Source organism: Neofelis nebulosa, chromosome 7, assembly GCF_028018385.1.
Source record: "Neofelis nebulosa isolate mNeoNeb1 chromosome 7, mNeoNeb1.pri, whole genome shotgun sequence".
NCBI lineage: Eukaryota > Metazoa > Chordata > Mammalia > Carnivora > Felidae > Neofelis > Neofelis nebulosa.
This window is the reverse complement of record NC_080788.1, coordinates 30,934,158-30,954,463: the sequence shown is the minus strand read 5'-3', so window position 1 is coordinate 30,954,463 and position 20,306 is coordinate 30,934,158. Positions and strand designations below refer to the sequence as shown.

General features: G+C 40.2%; 2 protein-coding genes across 12 annotated transcripts in view; one reads left to right on the top strand and one right to left on the bottom strand.

The window, feature by feature from the left end:
* The window catches only part of HMG20A (high mobility group 20A), a 69,513-nt gene extending 60,251 nt beyond the window's left edge, over window positions 1–9,262 (bottom strand). For 4 of the 5 annotated variants that reach the window (XM_058736973.1, XM_058736972.1, XM_058736971.1 and 1 more), the window contains exon 1: window positions 8,961–9,262. The gene's annotated coding sequence lies outside the window, so the exon portion shown is untranslated. Of the gene's footprint in view, window positions 1–2,598; window positions 2,650–8,960 lie in introns of all 5 variants that reach the window. The other variant, XM_058736974.1, reaches the window with a different exon arrangement.
* A 562-nt stretch (window positions 9,263–9,824) lies between these two features.
* Window positions 9,825–20,306, top strand: part of PEAK1 (pseudopodium enriched atypical kinase 1) — a 324,368-nt gene continuing 313,886 nt past the window's right edge. For 3 of the 7 annotated variants that reach the window (XM_058736962.1, XM_058736967.1, XM_058736964.1), the window contains exon 1: window positions 9,825–9,939. The gene's annotated coding sequence lies outside the window, so the exon portion shown is untranslated. Of the gene's footprint in view, window positions 9,940–13,291; window positions 13,989–20,306 lie in introns of those variants that run through there. The other 4 variants (XM_058736963.1, XM_058736968.1, XM_058736969.1 and 1 more) reach the window with 3 other exon arrangements.

Here is a 20,306-nt window from a genome sequence, read left to right as displayed (position 1 = left end):
TGAGAGTCTGGCATGTTTATAGGTTCTTTCCTCCCTGGAGGGACCACAATTTTAACTTTTGTTTCTTAACATTATGAGATGGACAAAAATTTCACTCTGCTTTTCAGGGGTTTTGTGCTTAGCTTCTTAGCCTTTGACTCTGCGCAGCAAATACCTTGAGGGAAAAATAAATTTAAAAAATCATTTCTTAGTGCCTAACCTTCTCTTCTAGGATTCTGGCCCTTCAGTCCTGGCCTCCCAGGGATCCCTAAACCCCAATTTTTGTGTACCTAGCCCTACACTTGTTCCTCTACTTCTAGCAGAATCCTCTGCTAAGTTTCATAATTTCTTCTCTTGTACTATGAATTAAGCAAATTCCTACAGGGAAAAAATGAAGCATAGAACATATGCTTTGCAGTTCCCTGGGCTCCATAATTTTGGTTTCTTAAGTCCTGGCTATCTTAGTATGTCTCTGATGCTTTTTTTTCTTTTTCTTTTTTGATATTTGCCTTTTCATGTTGTTCTCACCAAAAGCATTAGTCTGTAGCAACCTACTCCTTCAAAGCCAGAAGTGGAAGTCATAGCAAGGTTCTCAACCAAAACTCTACTGTCTACCAGCTGTGACTTTAGCAAGTTACTTAACCTAGATATTTAAACATTCTGAGTTTCGATTTTCTTTTATCTAAAATGAAAACACTACCTTATAAAGTTGTTATAAGGATGTGAAGATTAAATGAAGCATATCTGTAAAAAGTCTAGTAACAAAACCACTTAATGGGGGCTTACTATGTGACAGGCACTTTATGTGGATTTAATGTAGATACGGTTATTATCTCCCATTTCCTTTTCAAGGTCACATAGTAGTAAGTGATGGAGCTGGAATTTGACTCTAGAGCACTTTTCTTACTAACTACTCAACACTACTTCCATAATATTGCCTTAGTACTGTGCCTGACACCAGTAAATGTTCAATAAATGTCAGTTATTATACAGGAAAAACAAATGCTTCAGAAATATATACAGATCACATAAATTTTCTACTGTTTTCTTCTATTTATTTTTTCCTTTTTTGAAAAAAAAACTTACAACAAAAAATTCTTAAAACATTTTTCTATGTATTTTAAAAGAAGCTATTGTGAAAAATGTCTAAGAGCCTACTGAACAGATAGATAATAATTTGCTCAACCATTTCTTTATTGTTGGATAGTTAGAAGGTTTCCATTTTTTTAGACAGATATCAGTATTATTGACTTTTGTGCCTTTAACTATTTTCCTTATTTGAAGTATTTTCTCAGAATAAAATCCTATCAGTGCGATTACTGGCTCAAGACTATGAACACTTTATTACTGCTTATAAAACAGCTATATTGTTTCCCCAAAGAGTTGTGGTAATTGTGATAACCACCAGCAACAAAAATGAAAGGTCTGTGTTAAGAGAATAGGAATTAAAGTGATGGTGTACAGGAATGAAAGAAGTGTGGAGATGGGAAAGAGAATAAAGATACACATTTTGAGGCTAAGAAAGAAAAAAGTAGAGTATCTGGATATTATTTCTTGTGAAGAAGGGGTATTAGTTTCACTTAAAGGAGTAGGGATGGAAAAAGGACTGGGCTGTTTTGAAAATTCCAATGCTTGAATACAAATACACAAACATATACATCATAATTTTTTGTGAATAATGTTACTGTGTAAGTTTTCAAAAGATATGTTTCTCACCTTCATCAATGTAACACCGGATACAGATAAATATTATCTAGGTGTAATTTACAGATAGATTGATACACCAGGGTTTAACTTGATCTTCAGTATCCCTTATTCTAACCTAATATTCTAATATTTAGTAATCTGGTGTGCGGATATCTCTATTATTATTGTTTGAAGATACACAGAGAAATGATCTCTCTTAAGGATAATAAATTATAAAGAAAAATTATACATATAAACTACAAAATGACCACACACGTTATTGTTGTCCCTTACTTCAGTCAATTTATATACTGAAAAAATTATTTTCCCAGGAAAATGTGCTGGGAAGCAGGAGGTGTATATTCTGGCACCAACTGTGTCATTTGCTTGGTGCATAATTTTGGGCCTTAACTGCCTTTGGACTATGTTTTATCTTACTAAAAGCCAGTACTGGAACATGGCATCTCTTGTTTAATTTTCCTAATCTTAAATTAGTTTAGTGAATATACTATACTTGAATAAAAATGAAAGAATCTCTCTTCTTTTGCTAACACCTACCATGATTTGAATACCGTATTAACCTTGTTACCAGGTTAGACTTGAAGTTATTATTATTTTTTTAATGATTATTTATTTTTGAGAGACAGAAAGAGACAGAGCATAAGTGGGGGAGTGCAGAGAGAGAGGGAGACACAGAATCCGAAGCAGGCTCCAGGCTCTGGCTGTCAGCACAGAGCCCGATGCAGGGCTCAAACCACAAACTGAGATCAAGACCTGAGTCGAAGTTGGACACTTACGTGACGGAGCCACCCAGGTGCCTTGAAATTATTATTTTAAAAGTTACTTTGTGGGACTCTCTTAGGGCCATTTGTCTGCTCCTTCTACTGTCAGATGAATCTCACTGTGTATACTCCAAGGCAGTTGCTTTCCTACCAGTGCCTTCATCCTCTTTTCCTCCCTTGTAGATTTTGGGACAGTATGTACCTGACTATTAGGAAAAAACAGAAAGGGCCCTGAAAATGTGGCTTACAGAGAGTCCTTCCTTTCTTTGTCTATGCATGATAGCCCCCCCAAGAAAAAAATGAAACGAATGAAAAACTTCTCTGTTAACTGCTTCATTATGAGCAGAAGTAGGTGCCTGACTATCCAAATTCCACTTCAGTTTCTCTTCCAGCTTCTGTTAGCCCCTAGAAAATTTTAGTAGTGATACTGAGGGGTCATGGAGTATGAGAATGATAACTCACCTGAGAGGCATTCAAATCATGTCTCTATCACATATTAGTTAAGTGATTGTGGGCAAGTGACCTGAGGTCTCTAAGCCTCAATTTTCTCATATGTAAAATGAAGTTAACTAATACCTACAACACCAAATTATTAGAATCAAGTTAATCAAATGGTACTTGGAATTATGGCTAACTGTGGTTTGAAATGTGAGTATCATTTAGAAAATACGGTAGTTTCTAGGCTGATTCAAATTAGAGCTGGTTTCATTTCTAGGGTCCTAAAAAATCCCTATCTTTTAAAAAAGCCATTTTAGATGGGGGGAGCAAATATAAAGGCTTTGAATTCTTTCATGCTTCAAAAGATGCCAATTCCATGGTATAGAAAACGGTATATTAAAAAAGCAAGAGCCAAAATAAAGACTAATTTTACATCTATTCAATTAGCCAAAAACTTGCTGTGAATTTATGGCAAAAACAACATTCAAACATTGCTGGTGACATCAAAAATTAGTATGGCCTTTTAGAGAAATAATATAACTATTGTATCGAGAACTATAAAATGCCCATACTCTTAAAACGAATAAACCTACTCGTAAGACTTTATCCTAAGACAATAATTCAAATAAGGAAAATAGCTATCGTTTTACTTAATAGTGCCTGGCACATAAAAGGTACTCAAACGTTTCTTCAAATGGATACCTTTATCTGCATTGACCTCTCCAGTCACTGCATTTGGTTCCTTCTCATTTAAGATTTTCTATTCTTATCACCTCAGGAGAGTGTTAGAATCAAATTCTAATATCTTTGCTTAGTCTCTGTTCTGCAACTTTCCCCATTAACTTCACTGTTGATTGCTAGCAGACCCCCTTGCCTTCTGATACTTTCACCTTCTAAACTCAGATGACCTTCACACAGAAACCAAGTTGACTATATACTACATTCTTGACCAAATCAAAAAGAAATCTGAAGATTCCTTCAAAATCCTAGGATGTCTTTTTGTTTTGTCAACACCTTTCTAGACTAATTGACTCATTGCCTGCTTCAGTAAGACAGAAGACAGCCAGAAACCTTCATACCCATTCTTACCCGATCCTCAACACATCTCTAGTCCTGTACCTATCTACTATAGGCTCTAAGGAAAAATCCAAATTCTTCAAGTTTAAACACCTCCTTCTTTCTTAAAGATATAATTCACATATCTCTTTCGTGTACAATTAAATGGTTTTTAAAATGCTGTTATATAAGGTATTCTAGTATCAAGGTTGTACAGCCATCACCTTATGTAATTCCAGAACATTTTCATTACTCACAAAAGCAACTCCATACCCATATGCAGTTACTCCCCATCCCCACCTCCAGCCTCTGGCATCTCTAATATACTTTCTGTCTCTGTGGATATTGCATACAAATGCAATCATACATTATGTGGCTTTCTGTGTCTGGCTATTTGAGTGTAACATTTTCAAGGTTCATCCATGTTATAGCATGTATCACTACCTCATTCCTTTTTATTGATGAATGATATTTCATTGTATGGCTATACTGTACTCATTCAACAATTGGTGAACATTCGAGTTTATTTCTATTGTCTTTTTGGCTCTCATGAATAATGCTGCTATGAACATTTGCATAAAAGTTTTTGTGTGAATACATTTTAATTCTCTTGGGTATGCAAACTATGAGTGGAAACGCAAGTTAAGTACCTCTTGATATACAAATCTATTGTTTCCAAGTTCAGATAGCTTGGGTTATCTCTCACAATGCAAACAACTCCATACTGACCACTCCGTTTTCACTCAATCACCTTAAGTCTTCAGAGTCTACACATATTAACTGCAACTTATTTCTTTCCAATTAAGTTGAGGGCAGGGGTCAATTCTCACGGTTCTGATCATATACTAGACATTTAATATATGCTCATTGATACACTGACACCCTAAGATCCTCACAAATGTGAGGATGACTTACTCATTCCTTCATCTGGCAAATATTTGAGTTGTATGCTCGTCACTGTGCTTAATGTGTAAATTGTGGATAAAAGTTAATCAGTTTCATCATACCCTAAATGCCAATTCGACTCCACAAATATTCACTGAATACTTATGATGTGAATGGCATTGTGCCAGATATTTCAGCAGACATAGATAGGAATAAGATATAGTCTGCAGCCTTTTATGGCAGTACATAAACTCTACATACAAAAATAGCAACGACAAAAACAAACAGCAGCAGCAGCAGCACTGGATATTAAATGCCATCAGGAAAGTACAAAAGGCTCTGGAGGGTCAATGGGCAGAGTACATATGCTTGGGAGAGTGGAGTGAGAAGGACCGACATCAGAAAATACTTCTTGAAGTTGAAGGTGGTAGGGCTTCCAAGACGATGGCATTTTGATAGATAGGAATTCCTAGGAAAAGAGAAAGTGTTTCAGGCAGAAGATAGCAAGAACAAAGATTGAAAGGCTAAGTACAGTACAGAATTTTTTTCAGAGACCAATCCTGTTAGGAATGTGTAGATGGGTAATGAGAGAAGGCTCTTGAATGTTAGGCTTACCATTTAAATAGGTTTAGAAGAATCATTTGAAAGTCCTTCTGTAATGATTCAAATTACTTTGGTGATTCCTTAATCTTTTCTCAAAACTTTTCTAGTATGTGTATTTTCTAAAGTGATCATGGAAATTAGAGATTTCTCCTTCCTACAAGGAATAAAAAATAAAATCTTTTTTTTTTTTTAAATGTTTTTATTTATTTTTGCGACAGAGAGAGACAGAACATGAGCAAGGGAGGGCCAGAGAGAGAGGGAGACACAGAATCGGAAGCAGGCTCCAGGCTCTGAGCTGTCAGCACAGAGCCCGATGCGGGGCTCGAACCCACAGACTGTGAGATCATGACCTGAGCCGAAGTCGGACGCTTAACCGACGAACCACCCAGGCGCCCCAATAAAAAATAAAATCTTGATAGCTAACTAAGCAGGCTGATAGGAGAAGGCTTAATTTCAATAATTCTAGCACTGTATCTCCATACTTTTTGGGGACATGTAAGGCTTAAAACACACATGCAGGCAAATCCTAACGGTCAAAATAGCAGAAGCAAGACTAGGAATAAAATAATTGTGTTCATTAAGCTCCTGACACCAGGCACTGTGCTTGGTGATTTACACAGAATATCTCTGATCCACCAAACAACCCTATTTAGGTTTATGGCAACTGAGGCTCAGAGAGATCAAGTAAAATGCTTAAGGTAACAACCTCAGTTAGTAAAAGGTGGACACCGGTTTTGAAACCAGACCTCTCTGTTACCCTATTTTCTCTATTGCTCATTTTTGTGTTTACTATATAAAGGAGGACAGAATGGCAAGTTCATGATGTATGTATCAATGAACAGGACTACATATTTAACAGAGGGGCTTTAATGGTCTGGAGGAAAATTAGGCTGAAATATTCAAAACTGGTTTTAGAATGGCTTAATGATCAAGATCAAGAGAGATGAAATTTAGGGCTGCTTCTTGAAGGAATACGGACAATGAATGATTATACGATCAATCCTATTTAGGAATGCCAAGGGAGCAATATTCCACTTTTCATTTGGAGACAGTAAACTCCAAGAGAATATGGATATTTGTCCATACTCACTGATACAGTACAAGTCCCTAGAACAGGGTCTATCCTACAATAAGCACTCAGTTAACTATTGCTGGCATAATGAAAAATCATGCAAGGGGTATTCTCATTTGAATACACTCGAAGGTCTTGAAATAGAGATAAAGACAGCAGAGTAGTAAGTTTAAAAACGATTCAAGTTGCTAGGATATTCTCTTTACTACTCAACCCCATGTCAGAAACAAACTACCAAAACCAACAAACGTACAACAAAACAACAGTTGTCAAACATTAGCATGATTTTTCAAAGAAAGGTGGTCAAAAGAACTAAAAGACACTTTCGTACTTTATATAGCATCTAGTACTCTGTGAACAATCAAATTTCAGTGAGGTGGAATCCAGAATTTTGACCTATTATTTTAATATTTCAAACTTTTGGGAGCAGTACATCCAGTGACTGTTTTTGGAAAAGAAAAGGGTTATCTAACTAATCTGAATACCCTAAAGGCATCAACAATTTTTTTTTTTTTAATGTTTATTTTTGACAGAGACAGAGACAGAATACGAGTGGGTTAGGGGCAGAGAGAGGGAGACACAGAATCTGAAGTAGGCTCCAGGCTCTGAGCTGTCAGCACAGAGCCCGACGCAGGGCTCAAACTCACGGGCCACGTGATCGTGACCTGAGCGAGGTCGGTTGCTTAACCCACTAAGCCACCCAGGTGCCCCGATTTTTCTTATTTCTATATTACTACAATTCTTCCATGGGATAGCATAAAGACCAATTAAAAAAAAACCTCTGCTTCCTAGTTTCCAAAGGCAACACTGCCTTTGTATCTCAATCAATATTTTAACTACATTTCCTCTATCTTTTTCATTCAGTTCCACAATCTTTGCTTACTTCAAGAATTCCTAATACTACAGTTTAATAGTTAATTTATCAGAGTGGTCATATCATATTTTCTTTTATATTACATTAATATGGACGATAGTGAACACTTTCTAATCAATTAATTAATACTTGCTTGAGGCAGTCTACATGTTCCTAACTTTCAGTTAATAATAAGAGACATTATCATGTCTTGCCTTTTCAATTATTGCAGAAATTTTGTCTTTCAAAAGGTTACTCACTGATTTTAGGGCCTTAGTGTTTTTGTTTTTGTTTTTATGTCTACAGAAGGTTAAAACATATTTTCCTTACTGTAATCTTTAGTTGAAAACACATTTTCTATTAAACTCTAAATGAAATAGCTTTTTAAAAGAACTATAATTAAAACAGCTGCAAATTCTGAGGATAGATTAGGTAACAAATCCCAAAGGAAAAAGTACACAGGCCTTACTCTTTCAAAATGTCTTTAAAGACATTACAGTTCACTTGATGTTCTAAAATTACTAAAGCTGAGATTTCATAAGCTCCAAAAAGTTTGATTCCTTCAGTACACGCACACACAGTGGTACCTGAAAGGAGCAGCCAAGGAATCAAAATTGTGTTTATTACCACTTTAAAATCTAGCTGAGTACCATGATCCTTGCACCATGGTTTAAAACCACAAAGAGCAGATACCAGTTTTTAATTGGTGCTGACATTAATTAAATTATAAAGGGGAAAAATGTACTAAAGCACAACTTTCACAAATGCTATATGTTAAGTTACATGTAAGAATTTTTAAGGCTGAGGAACTTGTTTTCAGGTACAGAGTAAAATCTGTAGCCTAAAATAAACAGGCCTAAGAATTTAAGATAACAATGGTTATCAGTTGAGGTAATACCAAGTATTTCAGTACTTCAGTACAATACTTCCACGTTTGTAAGGCGAAAATGCCTCAAAATTTATGTAAACCATTGAGTCCTGTAATGAACCACCTCCTTATAAGAGCAGCTACAGAGTTCCTGTGGCATGTCAAGGCAGAGAACACCACTATACCTCACTCAGTCAAGGTTGGACTTGAGTAGGGGAGCAGAGGTGGGCAATTCATTAATCACACAAGAAAGTCTGTCTTGTACAACTGAGAAATTTTAACAAGGGTCTTCAAATACTTTGATGAAGGCATTTAAAAAAATTTGGGGGGAAGGAAATTTTCCATCTTACACATGGAAACAAAACTCAAATTCTGACTGGAGGCTGGTGATTAGCACAACTTTGTGGAACAACATAACTTTCCACGTAAAACACAATCCCAAGGCTTTAAGATACCGTCTATGCAAATGGCACCAAGTATCACCTTTTCAAGCCTTCACCGGCACTAGAAGGGAGTTGGACACCCCCAATCCATCACCCTACCCCCACAGGAAATGGGTTATGTTTTCCCCCTCCCCCAGGACGGTCTTCCTCCCCTCCCCCAGCCGGAAGTGAAGCGCCCCCATTCAGACGGCCTCAAACCGAGACGAACCAGTAACAACAGCAAAAGAGAGATGATCTTCAAGGGGTGAAGGGTACCTCCACTGTGGCCACCCCGAAGCTCGCCTTGCTTACTGACCTGCTGACGATAGGGGTGGGCAGGGGCCTGGGGCCTAAAGAAAGTCCCTTGCACAGAGGACAATTCCCTGAGCCCCTCTCAATCGCCTTCACTCTTCTCACTCCGACGTCTCACAGCATGAAAAAAATTCCTCCGCAGTACTTTATTTTGATATCGTCTCTTTCCCTTTAATCGCTTAACCATCTTCCCATAGGCAACTTTTGCTATCGCAGTAGCATTTAAAATTGTTCCGGTGAGTAGGCAAATGGAATATTATTCCCCATTCCTTCAGAATAATGAAGGGATTATTTTGTTCAAATGCGGCGAAGGATTACGTGATTACGCAAGGTGAGATTTATTTTCGCGGAGACTTCTGGGATATGTAGTTTTTTTTTTAATTGCTAAGGCCTGCAGAAAGTATTGGGACTTAAATCGGTAATTGCTATATACTGGAGTCCTTGAAAATACACATTATGTATTCGAGGGCAGGCTGACCAGGGAACTTCGGTACCACAAGGGCCAGTACTTCGTTGCCCTTTTCCTCTGGAATTTAAGGAACCAAAATTTCCCTTCGCTTTCGGCGCAAGGTCCTGGTCGTCCCGCCTTCTTCCTTTGGCCACGCCCTCCTCAGCCAGTCAGGCGCCCTCATAGGCTCATCTTCTGGAGGTAGGCACGCGAGAGGAGGGGCCTCACCGTGACTCCTCCCGCGGGGCCGAGGCGAGACTGGGGAGAATGCCGAGTACCGAGGGCTCGTGCGCGCGCGCGTGCTCGCTCGTCAAGGAGAGTGTGCGCGCGGAGGGGCGGCGCGCGGGGCTGGGAGGAGGCGGGCAGGCTGGTGGGCTGGGCGGGCGGCCGGGAGCGCGCGGCCGACTCGGCGGCGGCGAGTAGTTAGTTACTTGTTAGTCAGTGTCAGTTGCTCGGTGGCGGCGGCCCTGGTCACCAGGAAGGGGACGGGACGGCCGGCAATGGTGGTCACCACAGCGGCATGTGCTCCTTTCAGGTAACGGGGGCAGGGCTGCCCGCGTCCCCTCTGTTCCCTTCTCTCGCGCCGATTTGTGGGACCACGGTCGTCCTGGGGTGAGGGCGCTGACCTGGGAGAATGGAGGGGGGGCGGCGCAGGGTCGAGAGGCGCCGCCGCGGGGGCCCAGGCGGTGGGTGCGTCCGCCAGGCGCGGGATCTCCGGTCACCCCCGCGCCCCGCCGCCCCCGGGCCCTCTGGCGCCCCCCGCTCCCGCCCCCGCCCTCTCCCGCGGCGGCTGGGGCCCCGGTAGCTCGGCGCCCCCCAGAGGAGGGAAACTTGGGACCTGGAGACGAGGGACGCCCCCGGGCGCGGCTGGGAGGCTGCTGGGGAAAGTGAAGCCTGTAAAGAGCTGGATGCAGTGGGGCAGGAAGGGCTTCTCGTTCTTCAGTCTACACGGTCATCCCGCTCCCAACCCAGGAGGATCCGGCGCAGGCTCGCCAACCGCGCCAGGACGAAACCCCACGGCTCTTTCCTATTCAACTTGGCCCTGCGGCTTGTGAGCCCGCTAATGTGCGGGTTTGCTCGGTTGTTTGGGGATTTTCAGTGGTTCGGTTGGTCAATTTGTTTCTCCTTTGCCCTTTGACTCATCCGTTCTTGCTACTTTCCTTACCTCCCGCGTTGAGGACTAGCGGTCTGAACCCCCTTCCCTCCCCCGCCCCGTCTCCTGCACCATCCGTCTGAGAATTTAATTTTTTTTCTTCCTTTGACAACCTTAAAGACTGCTGAGAGCGACAGGAAAGAGGAGCTTTCCCACCTTTAAATGTTACTTTTTGCAATCCGGTTTGTTTGTTTGTTTGTTTTCAATATCCAAGTTTAAGAATTTGAGAGCTTTGGAATGGAGTTATTAGAAGGCTGGCGTTGAGGGGATAGTGACGAGTTAAAAGAAAACTATGATTTCATCTTTATTGGCTTTGCTATAGAAAAGCTAATACATTTTTCTTCTGCTTCTGTTAAATATGGTAAGGTTCTATGTTGAATTAAATATTTGGAGACTTACATAAAAGGCTATTTTTAGGTCATTGGATGATGTATGTCAACAGCTTTTCACCTGAATTGGGTTTGCCTTGAGGATTCTGTTTTGGGCCTGCGTACTGATTTTTGTTCAGCTACAGCTTTTTAATTTTTTCCCCCTGATAAATGAAATGATGTAGAAATGTGTGTAGTGGGAGAACCCATATTGCTCTCCGCAGTGTGGAAGTGAAAAACGTGAATTATGCACAGGGGTAAAACTTTCCATGAGCAATCTTGGATACTTGCTTCATGATGGCTTCTGTAATTTCACAGCATTTCTAGATAGCTCAATTCACTGGCTGCCTTAATTACTTTCTGAAGTGCCTGGCACTTCTTCTCTTTGGTGACTCGTTTAGTAAACTATAATGGCTGATATGGTACATTTTCTTGGCTTCAAAGATGGGAGTTACAGCTTCAGCCCAGAGATTAATAGTTAACAATGGAAGCAGAATTCATACCATTGCTAGTGAGTTTTGGCTATGACCAACTCACAAACTATGTGAAAAAACAAACATCTTTCCATAGCTGTCAGGGGGGAAATATTTGATCATGTCTTTATTTTGGAGACTTCAAGTTGATTATATTATGTGGGAAAAAATGTCAAATTATTTTCTTTAAGGCTTTGTGATGTGTGATGTTCCTTTCCATCTTCTACCCCCCATTTAGGGGCTGATATTTATGTTTGGCTGGGTTCCAGGATGGGAAGAAAATAGTTTGGTGAAAGGAAAAGATATGATTGCTTTGAACTGTTATGACACGAGTATTCATTTTACCCAGGGATAGTACAGAGAAACTTCCTCACTAATGTTTGTACCCCATTAACATTCTGTCAGAATTTGTTTTTAAAAGCCTATCCTGAGGCCCATAAAGAAATAATGCCACTTCATAACTGTTTCTGACAATCACATTAAAAAATGTTCCTGGAATGCATTATATGTGTACTCATATAAACATTTATCTTTGTACATTTATGGTAATGTAAATATTTAAGTCTGAGGGCTTAAAAACTTTTATTTGCTTATTTGCATACATGTTTTTCAACATCTAGCAGTGCCAACCATATTTGCCAAATAAGCATCAGCCATAAATTCATGCTTTGGCACATTTCATATAATAACTCTTCTAAATTGCTCCATGGTGAAGCATCATGAGATTAGCATTTGCTTCATGAGAGAGATTTGTTGTTGTTTTTAACTGTAATGATGTGCTGTTTAAGTGGAACAGGTGCTGGGCTCTCGCTGTTTGTGTTGAAACCTGCCAAATCATACTCTTTTGTTAGCTGGGCTGTTTAAGTAATTTAGGAACCAAACTGTGGCCCCTGGCATGCAAAGTGTGAGTTCAAGGTTCCATATCACTGCTGCGAATCCCTATTTTCACTGTAAGAGGCAGATATGTGTGATGAGCTTTACTTTCTCATTGCTGTTCTCTCTTTAATTCCTACTCCTCGCCACCACCCCAGTCCTTTCATTACTAGAGCTCCTTTGAAAGTCTAGGCTCCTTCACTGCTGGTTTGTTTTCATTGAAGAACTAGAAATTCTAAGAACTTTGAGGCCAAGAATAGATAGTTCGTATTTATTTGACAAATATTTCGATTGCCTTTTAAGTGTTAGGCATGGTGGACCCTGAGAATATGTAGAATGATATTCCTTTTTGCAAGCAGTGTACAGTTTAGGAGGAGAAGATAGTGGATAACTGATAATTAACAATGTGATGTGATATATGACACAGGAGTAAGTAGATTCCTATGGATGGAAGCAACAGGAGGGGTAGTTGACTAAGATTTGGGGTTTTGGGGAGGGGCAGTCCTGAAATGCATCCCTGTGGATTCCCTGAGCTAATCTTCAAAAATAGGACTTAACTAGGTTCAGAGAAAGGGCAGAAAAGAGGGAAAGGACAGTTTGGACTAGCACTGTCCTATAAAAATATAATAGGAGCCACAAATATGTCATATGTATTTTTGAATTTTCTAGTAGCTGCATTAAAAAAAATAAAATGTTATTTACTTTTAACAATACACTGTAATAATAATACAATATTAATAATATGTTATTTAATTTGATATAGCTAGAATAATATCATTTGAACACATGATCAGTATTTTGAAAGTATTATTGAAATATTTGACATCTCCCTTTTCATACTAAGTCTTTGGAATCTGGTATGTATTTTACATTTATTTATTTACTTTAAAGTTTACTTATTTATTTTGAGAGAGAGAAAAAGCACAAGGGGAGGGGCAGAGAGAGAGAGAGAGAGAGAGAGAGAGAGAATCCCAAGGAGGCTTTGCACTATCAGTGCAGAGCCTGACATGGGGCTTGATCCCAAGAACCATGAGATCAGACCTGAGTCAAAGTCAGACGTTTAACTGTCAGAGTCACCTAGGCACCCCTGTATTTTACATTTAAAGCACATCTTAAGTTTAGACTAGTCACATTCAAGTACTCAGTAGCCACAGGAAGACAGTACAGTTTTAGAACAAGGGCCAGTAAAGTGGTAAGAAGCCAAAATACTGAATGCCTTATGAACCATGTTAAGAAGCTTTAACTGTATCCTGAAGGCTGTGAGGATTTAGTGCGGAAAAAATGTTGTGATGGAATCAGGTTTGTGTTTTAGACCTATCATGTTGTCAATGAAGTGAATGCTGGATTAGAGAAGGGCAAAACTGGAAGTAAGGTCAGTTAGGAAGCCAGCCACTCTTGTTGAGAAAGGATGAGGGATATAAAGCAAGGAGTGGGTATATGAGAGATTTAGGAAATATTATATTATCAGCAGTTCAGGGTACATAATCAGATTATGGAGTTGAGCAAGGTTGAAGATTTAGGATGATTCCTACATTTATGTGGTGAGCTACTGAATGGGGCAGGCAACTGAAGAGAAAGAAGCCAACCATCTGTGCCAGACTGACCAAAGATGAAAAAAGGAAGCTATGAGAGATTTGTCACAGAAGCTGAGGGAGGAGAATATTTCAAGGACTAGAAGTGGTCAACACTGTATCCTGCCATGAAAAGGCCAAAAAAGGTAAGGGCTGAATAAAATCTCTGAGACTTGATGATTGTCATTTGTAACTTCAGTAAGTGCAGGTAGCTACATTGTAATGCGTTTAGGGGGTTGAAGAGTGAATGACAGATGCTTAGCTAATTAAGCATTAATTAGCTAATTAAGGGGCTAATACAGTGTTTTCAACACAGAACTGAAAGGAGAGTATAGGTGGAGGGAGATGGAAGGGATTTAGAGAAGTTTATTCCCCTTCCCTTTTTAAATTGAGAGGATCTTGGGGAGCCTGGGTGGCTCAGTCGGTTGGGTGTCCCACTTCGGCTCCTGTCATGATCTCACTGTCTCTTGAGTTTGAGCCCCCCATTGGGCTCTCTGCTGACAGCTCAGAGCCTGGAGCCTGCTTCAGATTCTGTGTCTCCTTCTCTCTCTGCCCCTCCCTCCACTCGCACTCTGTCTCTCTCTCAAAAATAAAATAAAAATATAATTTTTTTTTTTAAATTGAGAGACTCTTGTGCACATTTCTGTGGCATGGAAAAGAACTACAGTTGGAGAGAAATGGGTGGGTGGGGAGGGGGAGAGAGATGATTGATTAGGCCAAGGATTTGGAAGCAATAGGAGGGGATGGGATCCAAGGCATAGGTAGAGAAATTGGCTTTGGGTAGGAGATGATTTTCCTTTCCCCAGTGAGCCAAAAGGAAGGAGGTAAAGTTTGTAACTGACAAGGGCAGGAAGGAGAATGAGTTGATGACATGTATCATTTTTGAGTACCTGCTAAGAGTGAAGGAGAATGTGGTAGAATAGGAGTTCTTACAAAGTGTGTGTGAGTTAAAAAAAAAAAAAAAAAAAAAAAAAAAGGTATGTGATTTTATAACAGCTTCCAAGGGAATGTGAGGGCTCTGGGGAGGAGGAGCAAGAGAGGGGCGTACACACAGATACACACATGACTAAGAAAGTGAAGAAGCGTTGTTAGGCATCATTGGAGGGCCCGTTTGAAATTGTACACCTTGGATTTGTAGAGGCAACAGTTTGCATGGTTGTTTGATTGTTTTCTCCAGCATGATCACTCTGGGTATAGCTGAAGGAAACCATTTAATACTCCCAAGAACTCGTAAGGTTCCTACTGTTAATCTTGATTATAAGATGAACAGCTAGAGTTCAAAGCCTGGTAGTTCAGTACCGGAGCCCAGGCTGTTATTGCTTTGCAGATGCCTGCTTGGGAGAGATTCCTAAAGGACAAGGAAATTAGAGATATTGAGGATTGTTACTAAATCAAGGAATTGTGGAGTCCAGGCTGGATCATCAACAGGAAGCCTGGAAGGGGTGATTCAATTAGGAGAAAACAAAGGGCATGAACAGCTAGATAGATGTCATTGTGAAGCTAAAGAGCTAGTGAGGAGGAAGCGATAATATTAGCTTTTATTTATGGAGTACCTTCTATATGCTAGACACTTTAACACTTTATTTCTAATTCTAACACTTACTGTACAATGTGTTACTAATCTTACAGTCTTCCCTTTGTCATTCTCTGTGACATGAAGAAACAGGATTAGAGAGGTTAAATAATCTGTCCAGAAACATACACTATCAAGTGATGAAACCATGATGCAAAGCCCATTCTTTTTTCTCCAAATCATATCCTCCACTTACTCCCCCTCCTTTGTTTTCTTCTTTTAGAATTTTTATTTTTTAAGTAAGCTCTAGGCCTAGTGGGGGGCTTGAGCTCACAACGCCCAGATCAAGAGTTGCATGTTCCACCCACTGAACCAGGCAGGTGCCCCCAAATCATATTCTTCTCAAGTAAGGAGATAAGACAGAAGATGCAGTAGTGGTGAAAATTGGTGCAAAGACACTGGGATATTTAATTTAGGATTTCAGAGCTGATCATTCATTTAACAAATGTTTGTTGACCATTTAGTACACGTGCCAGGCATTACTCTAGGTGCACAGGTTACAATAGTGAACCAAACACACAGAATTCTTGCCTTCATGGATCTTACATTCTAGAGAGTGTGAGACAGACATTAAACAAAATAAGTAAGTGAGAGTATCAGAAGGTGATAGATAAGTGCTGTGGAGAAAAAGCAGGCAAGAGGGACAGGAATGCCATAGGGTATGTTCACTTTTTAAAATTTATTAATTTAAAAAAATATTTATTTTTGAGAGAGAGGGAGACACAGTGTGAGCAGGGGAGGGACAGAGAGAGGGAGACACAGAATTTGAAGCAGCTATCTGCACAGAGCCCAACATGGGACTTGAACTCATCAGCTGTGACATCATGACCTGAGCCAAAGTTGGACATTCAACCGACTGAACTACCCAGGCACCCCAGGTATGTGCACTTTTGAAAAGGATGTCTGAGAAAGACTTGGTGAAAAGTGAGCAAAAACTTGAAAGAAGTAGGGGGCATACTAGGTGGAAGAAACATTTTGCATTGGCCCCGAAACAGAGGTGTGCTTGTTGTATTCTCTGAGCTCTTGGAGGCCAGTGAGCCTGGACTGGAGTGAATAGAAGAGAAGAAGGTGGTGAGGTCACAGAGATGACTGGGTCCGAATTTCATAGAACCTGTAGGCCTTTGTAAGCACTTGGATGTTTACTTTGTGAGATGGAAACTATTACAGGATTTTGAGCAAAGGAATGGCATGATTGGATTTATGCTTTAAATGCTTCACTCTGAGCCACTGTGTTGAAAGTAGTCTGAGGTACAGAGTAAAGCCAAGAGGACCAGTTAGGAGGCTTTCCAAAATATGAAGTTGGGAGATATTGCTGTCTTGGACCTGGGAATTGATGAGAAGCGATTGGATCTGTGAGAGTTACAGAACAGTTGCAGAGATAATACATAGAGTTTCCTTAAACTGGTGTTTCTCTACATCTGCACTATTGACATTTTGGACTAGATAATCCTTTGTTGCTGGGTTTTGCCCTGTGCAGTAGTATGTTATGTAGCATCCCTGGCCTTTATCCACTAGATGCTACTACCATCCCCCCAGCAGTAACAATCAAAAGATGTTTCCAAGGGTGCCTGGGTGGCTTAGTCAGTTAAGCGTCCGACTTCAACTCAGGTTGTGACCTCGTGGTTTGGGAGTTTGAGCCCCATGTCAGGCTCTGTGCTGATGGCTAAGAGCCTGGACCCTGCTTTGGATTCTGTGTCTCCCTCTCTCTGCCCTGCCCCTGCTCACACTCAGGCTCTCTCTTCTCAAAGGTAAACAAACATTAAAAAAAAAAAATGTTTCCAGACATTGCCCAATGGTTCTTATGGGGCAAAATTGCTTCTGTTAAGAACTACTTCCAAATACCCTTCACCCTGTTTCCCCTAATATTAACATCTTACATAACCATTTATCAAGCTGAGAAATTAACAGTCCTACAATGCTCAACCGAACTCCTAATTTTACTTGTATTTTACCAGTTTTTCCACTAATAACCTTTTTCCATTCCATATGCAAACCAGGATACTACAATGCTTTTGATTGTCAAGTCTCCTTTATCTCTTCTAGTGTATGATAGTTTCTTGGTCTTTTCTTTTATGACCTTATACTTTTATTTATTTTTTAATTTTTTTAATTTTTTTATTTTTGGGACAGAGAGAGACAGAGCATGAACGGGGGAGGGGCAGAGAGAGAGGGAGACACAGAATCGGAAACAGGCTCCAGGCTCCGAGCCATCAGCCCAGAGCCTGACCCGGGGCTCGAACTCACAGACCGCGAGATCGTGACCTGGCTGAAGTCGGACGCTTAACCGACTGCGCCACCCAGGCGCCCCAATGACCTTATACTTTTAAAGAGTACTAGTTAGGTATTTTGTAGACCGTTCCTCCATTTGGATTTGTCTGATGTTTTCTCACTTAAATGGGGTTATGGATTTTGGGGGTAAGAATACCATAAAAGTGAAGGGCCCTTTTGGGGCGCCTGGGTGGCTCAGTCGGTTAAGCATCTGACTCTTGATTTGGCCCAGGTCATGATCTCACAGTTCGTGAGCTTGAGCCCTGAGTCAGGCTCCATGTGCTGACTGCACGGAGCCTGCTTAGGAAATTCTTTCTCCCTCTCTCTCTCTGCCCCCTCTCCAGCTCATGCACGTGTGTGCACACACGTGTGCTCTCTCCCTTTTTCTCTCTCTCAAAATAAATAAACATTGAAAAAAAGTGAAGTGCTCTTAGGAGATGCATGATACCAACGTGACATCACTGATGATCATTTTGTTAAGGTGTTTTCTGGCAAATTTCTCCCCTGGAAAGTTATTTTTCCCTTTCTGTACTCTGTTCATTAGAAGCAAGTTGCTAAGACCAGCCCACACTCAAGGGGAGGGGAATGAAACTCCCACTTCCTAGAGGAGGAGAATCAAAGAATTTATGGACATATATTAAAACCACTACAGTAATTGGTAAATATTTTGGGGTGGATACTTAGAGGCTTTGCCAGTATCCTGTTTCTGCTCCCTAATTTTAGCATTCATCTGTAGATTATGCCTGCAGTAATTATGGCTATGGTGTTCTAAAAGTGCTTCTTTATTTCTCTTATTTTTTCTGTATTTATTAACTGGAATTCTTTTGTAAGGAAGGCTTATTCCTTCTCTATTTTTCTATCTACCTATTTAATCATTGATATCAGTTTCAATTCATGGACATTTATTTTATTGTTAGGGTTATAGTGCAGTGCTAACGTTATTTATTTTATTGCCCAAATTATTCTAGCTTTGGCCATTGAGATCTCTTTTAGGTTGACTCTGTGTCCTTTGACATTCTTCTATCCTTTGTGTGTGTACACGTACATGTCTTTATTCTCTAGTACTACTAGATGCTTCAGGCTTGTTGTGTATTTTTCCTGCAGCATCCCTAGACTCATTTTTTTAAGAAGCTGTGGTTCCTTTTATCAGAGAGTGGTATTTGGAGGCCAAGATCTGGATGGTAGGTGTGCTTGTTGTTATTGGAATGTCACTGCTTCTAGTCACGCTCAGTGGACAGAGAGCTAGGAAATACATGTACGTATACTAATCTGCGTCCACACATATCTATATTTATTTCTGTATATAAAAATAGGCAGGCATTTTATACTTATGTGACTCCAATTGGATATGTTTTGATCCAACTATATTTGCTGATGGATTGGATGTGGAATGTGAAAAGAGAGTTGTCAAGGATGACTCCATGGTTTTTGGCTTGAGAAAGGGAAGGATGGAGATGTCATTAGCAGAGATGTGAAGACTGTGGGCAGAGCAGATTTCTGGGGAGAGTTCAGGAATTCTTTTCCAGACTGCCTAGGTTTTTGAGATGAGAGATGTCAAGTCAGCAGTTGAACAAATGAATCTGAAGTTCAGAGGAGAATGGTCCAAGTTGCATACATTTGGGAATTGTCTGTATAGGTGAAATTGCCTGAGGAGTGAGTGTTGATAGAGAAGTTCAAGGACTGACCCCTGGGACCTACTGGTCAGAGAGATGAGGAGGATTAGTTCTGCAAAATGATAAGGATTAGGATGTGGCTATAGGGTAGATTCCATATCCATCAGTAATGAGCACTTATTCAATATGTATTATTTTCAAGGCACTGAACTGTTTTGGGGTTAACCTTGCTCCCTTCTTCCAAAAATTTACAATCTAGGATGAGACAAATTTCAGACTTAAAAAGACTAGCAGTGGAAGACAAATACTGGATAATAGTATAGATACAACATCCTAGAGAAGCTTGTTAGACGACATGGGCATAAGAGCCAAACTCATGTACGCCAGCTCCATGTAGACATTAATGTAATAAGCGCGTGCCGGTCAGGAAACTCATCAGGGCGTCATGCACACAACTAGTAATTACCAACAAGCAGAAGCTCCTCCATGTGTTGACCTTGGTTTCTTAGGTTCTTCTGCTCTTGGTTCCCTGCCATTATAAGGTTTTGGGTTGGTAATTGGTGCCTATAGTTGTTGGCTATCAATGAAGCCACTCAGTGAACTGGTTAGGGTTTCTGCTGCACTTTACTTTTTAACTTTTGGCTTTCTGTTGCCTTTTCAAAATCAGTGGGGTTCAACTCAGGCCTGCTTAAAATAAAGTGTTTCCGTGTAAAATCAAGCAGCAATGGCCACCTTACCTTCTTCTATGAACATGCTTAATTTTTGACTGCTTCTTTCTATGATGGCCTTAGACATTCCCATTTATCATTTGGTTATTAAGGTCATACCCAAAATACCTTTATAGAACTTTATTTTTTATTTTTTATTTTTTTAAAATTTTTTAACGTTTATTTTTGAGACAGAGAGAGACAGAGCATGAATGGGGGAGGGTCAGAGAGAGAGTGAGACACAGAATCCGAAACAGGCTTCAGGCTCTGAGCTGTCAGCACAGAGCCCGACGCGGGGCTTGA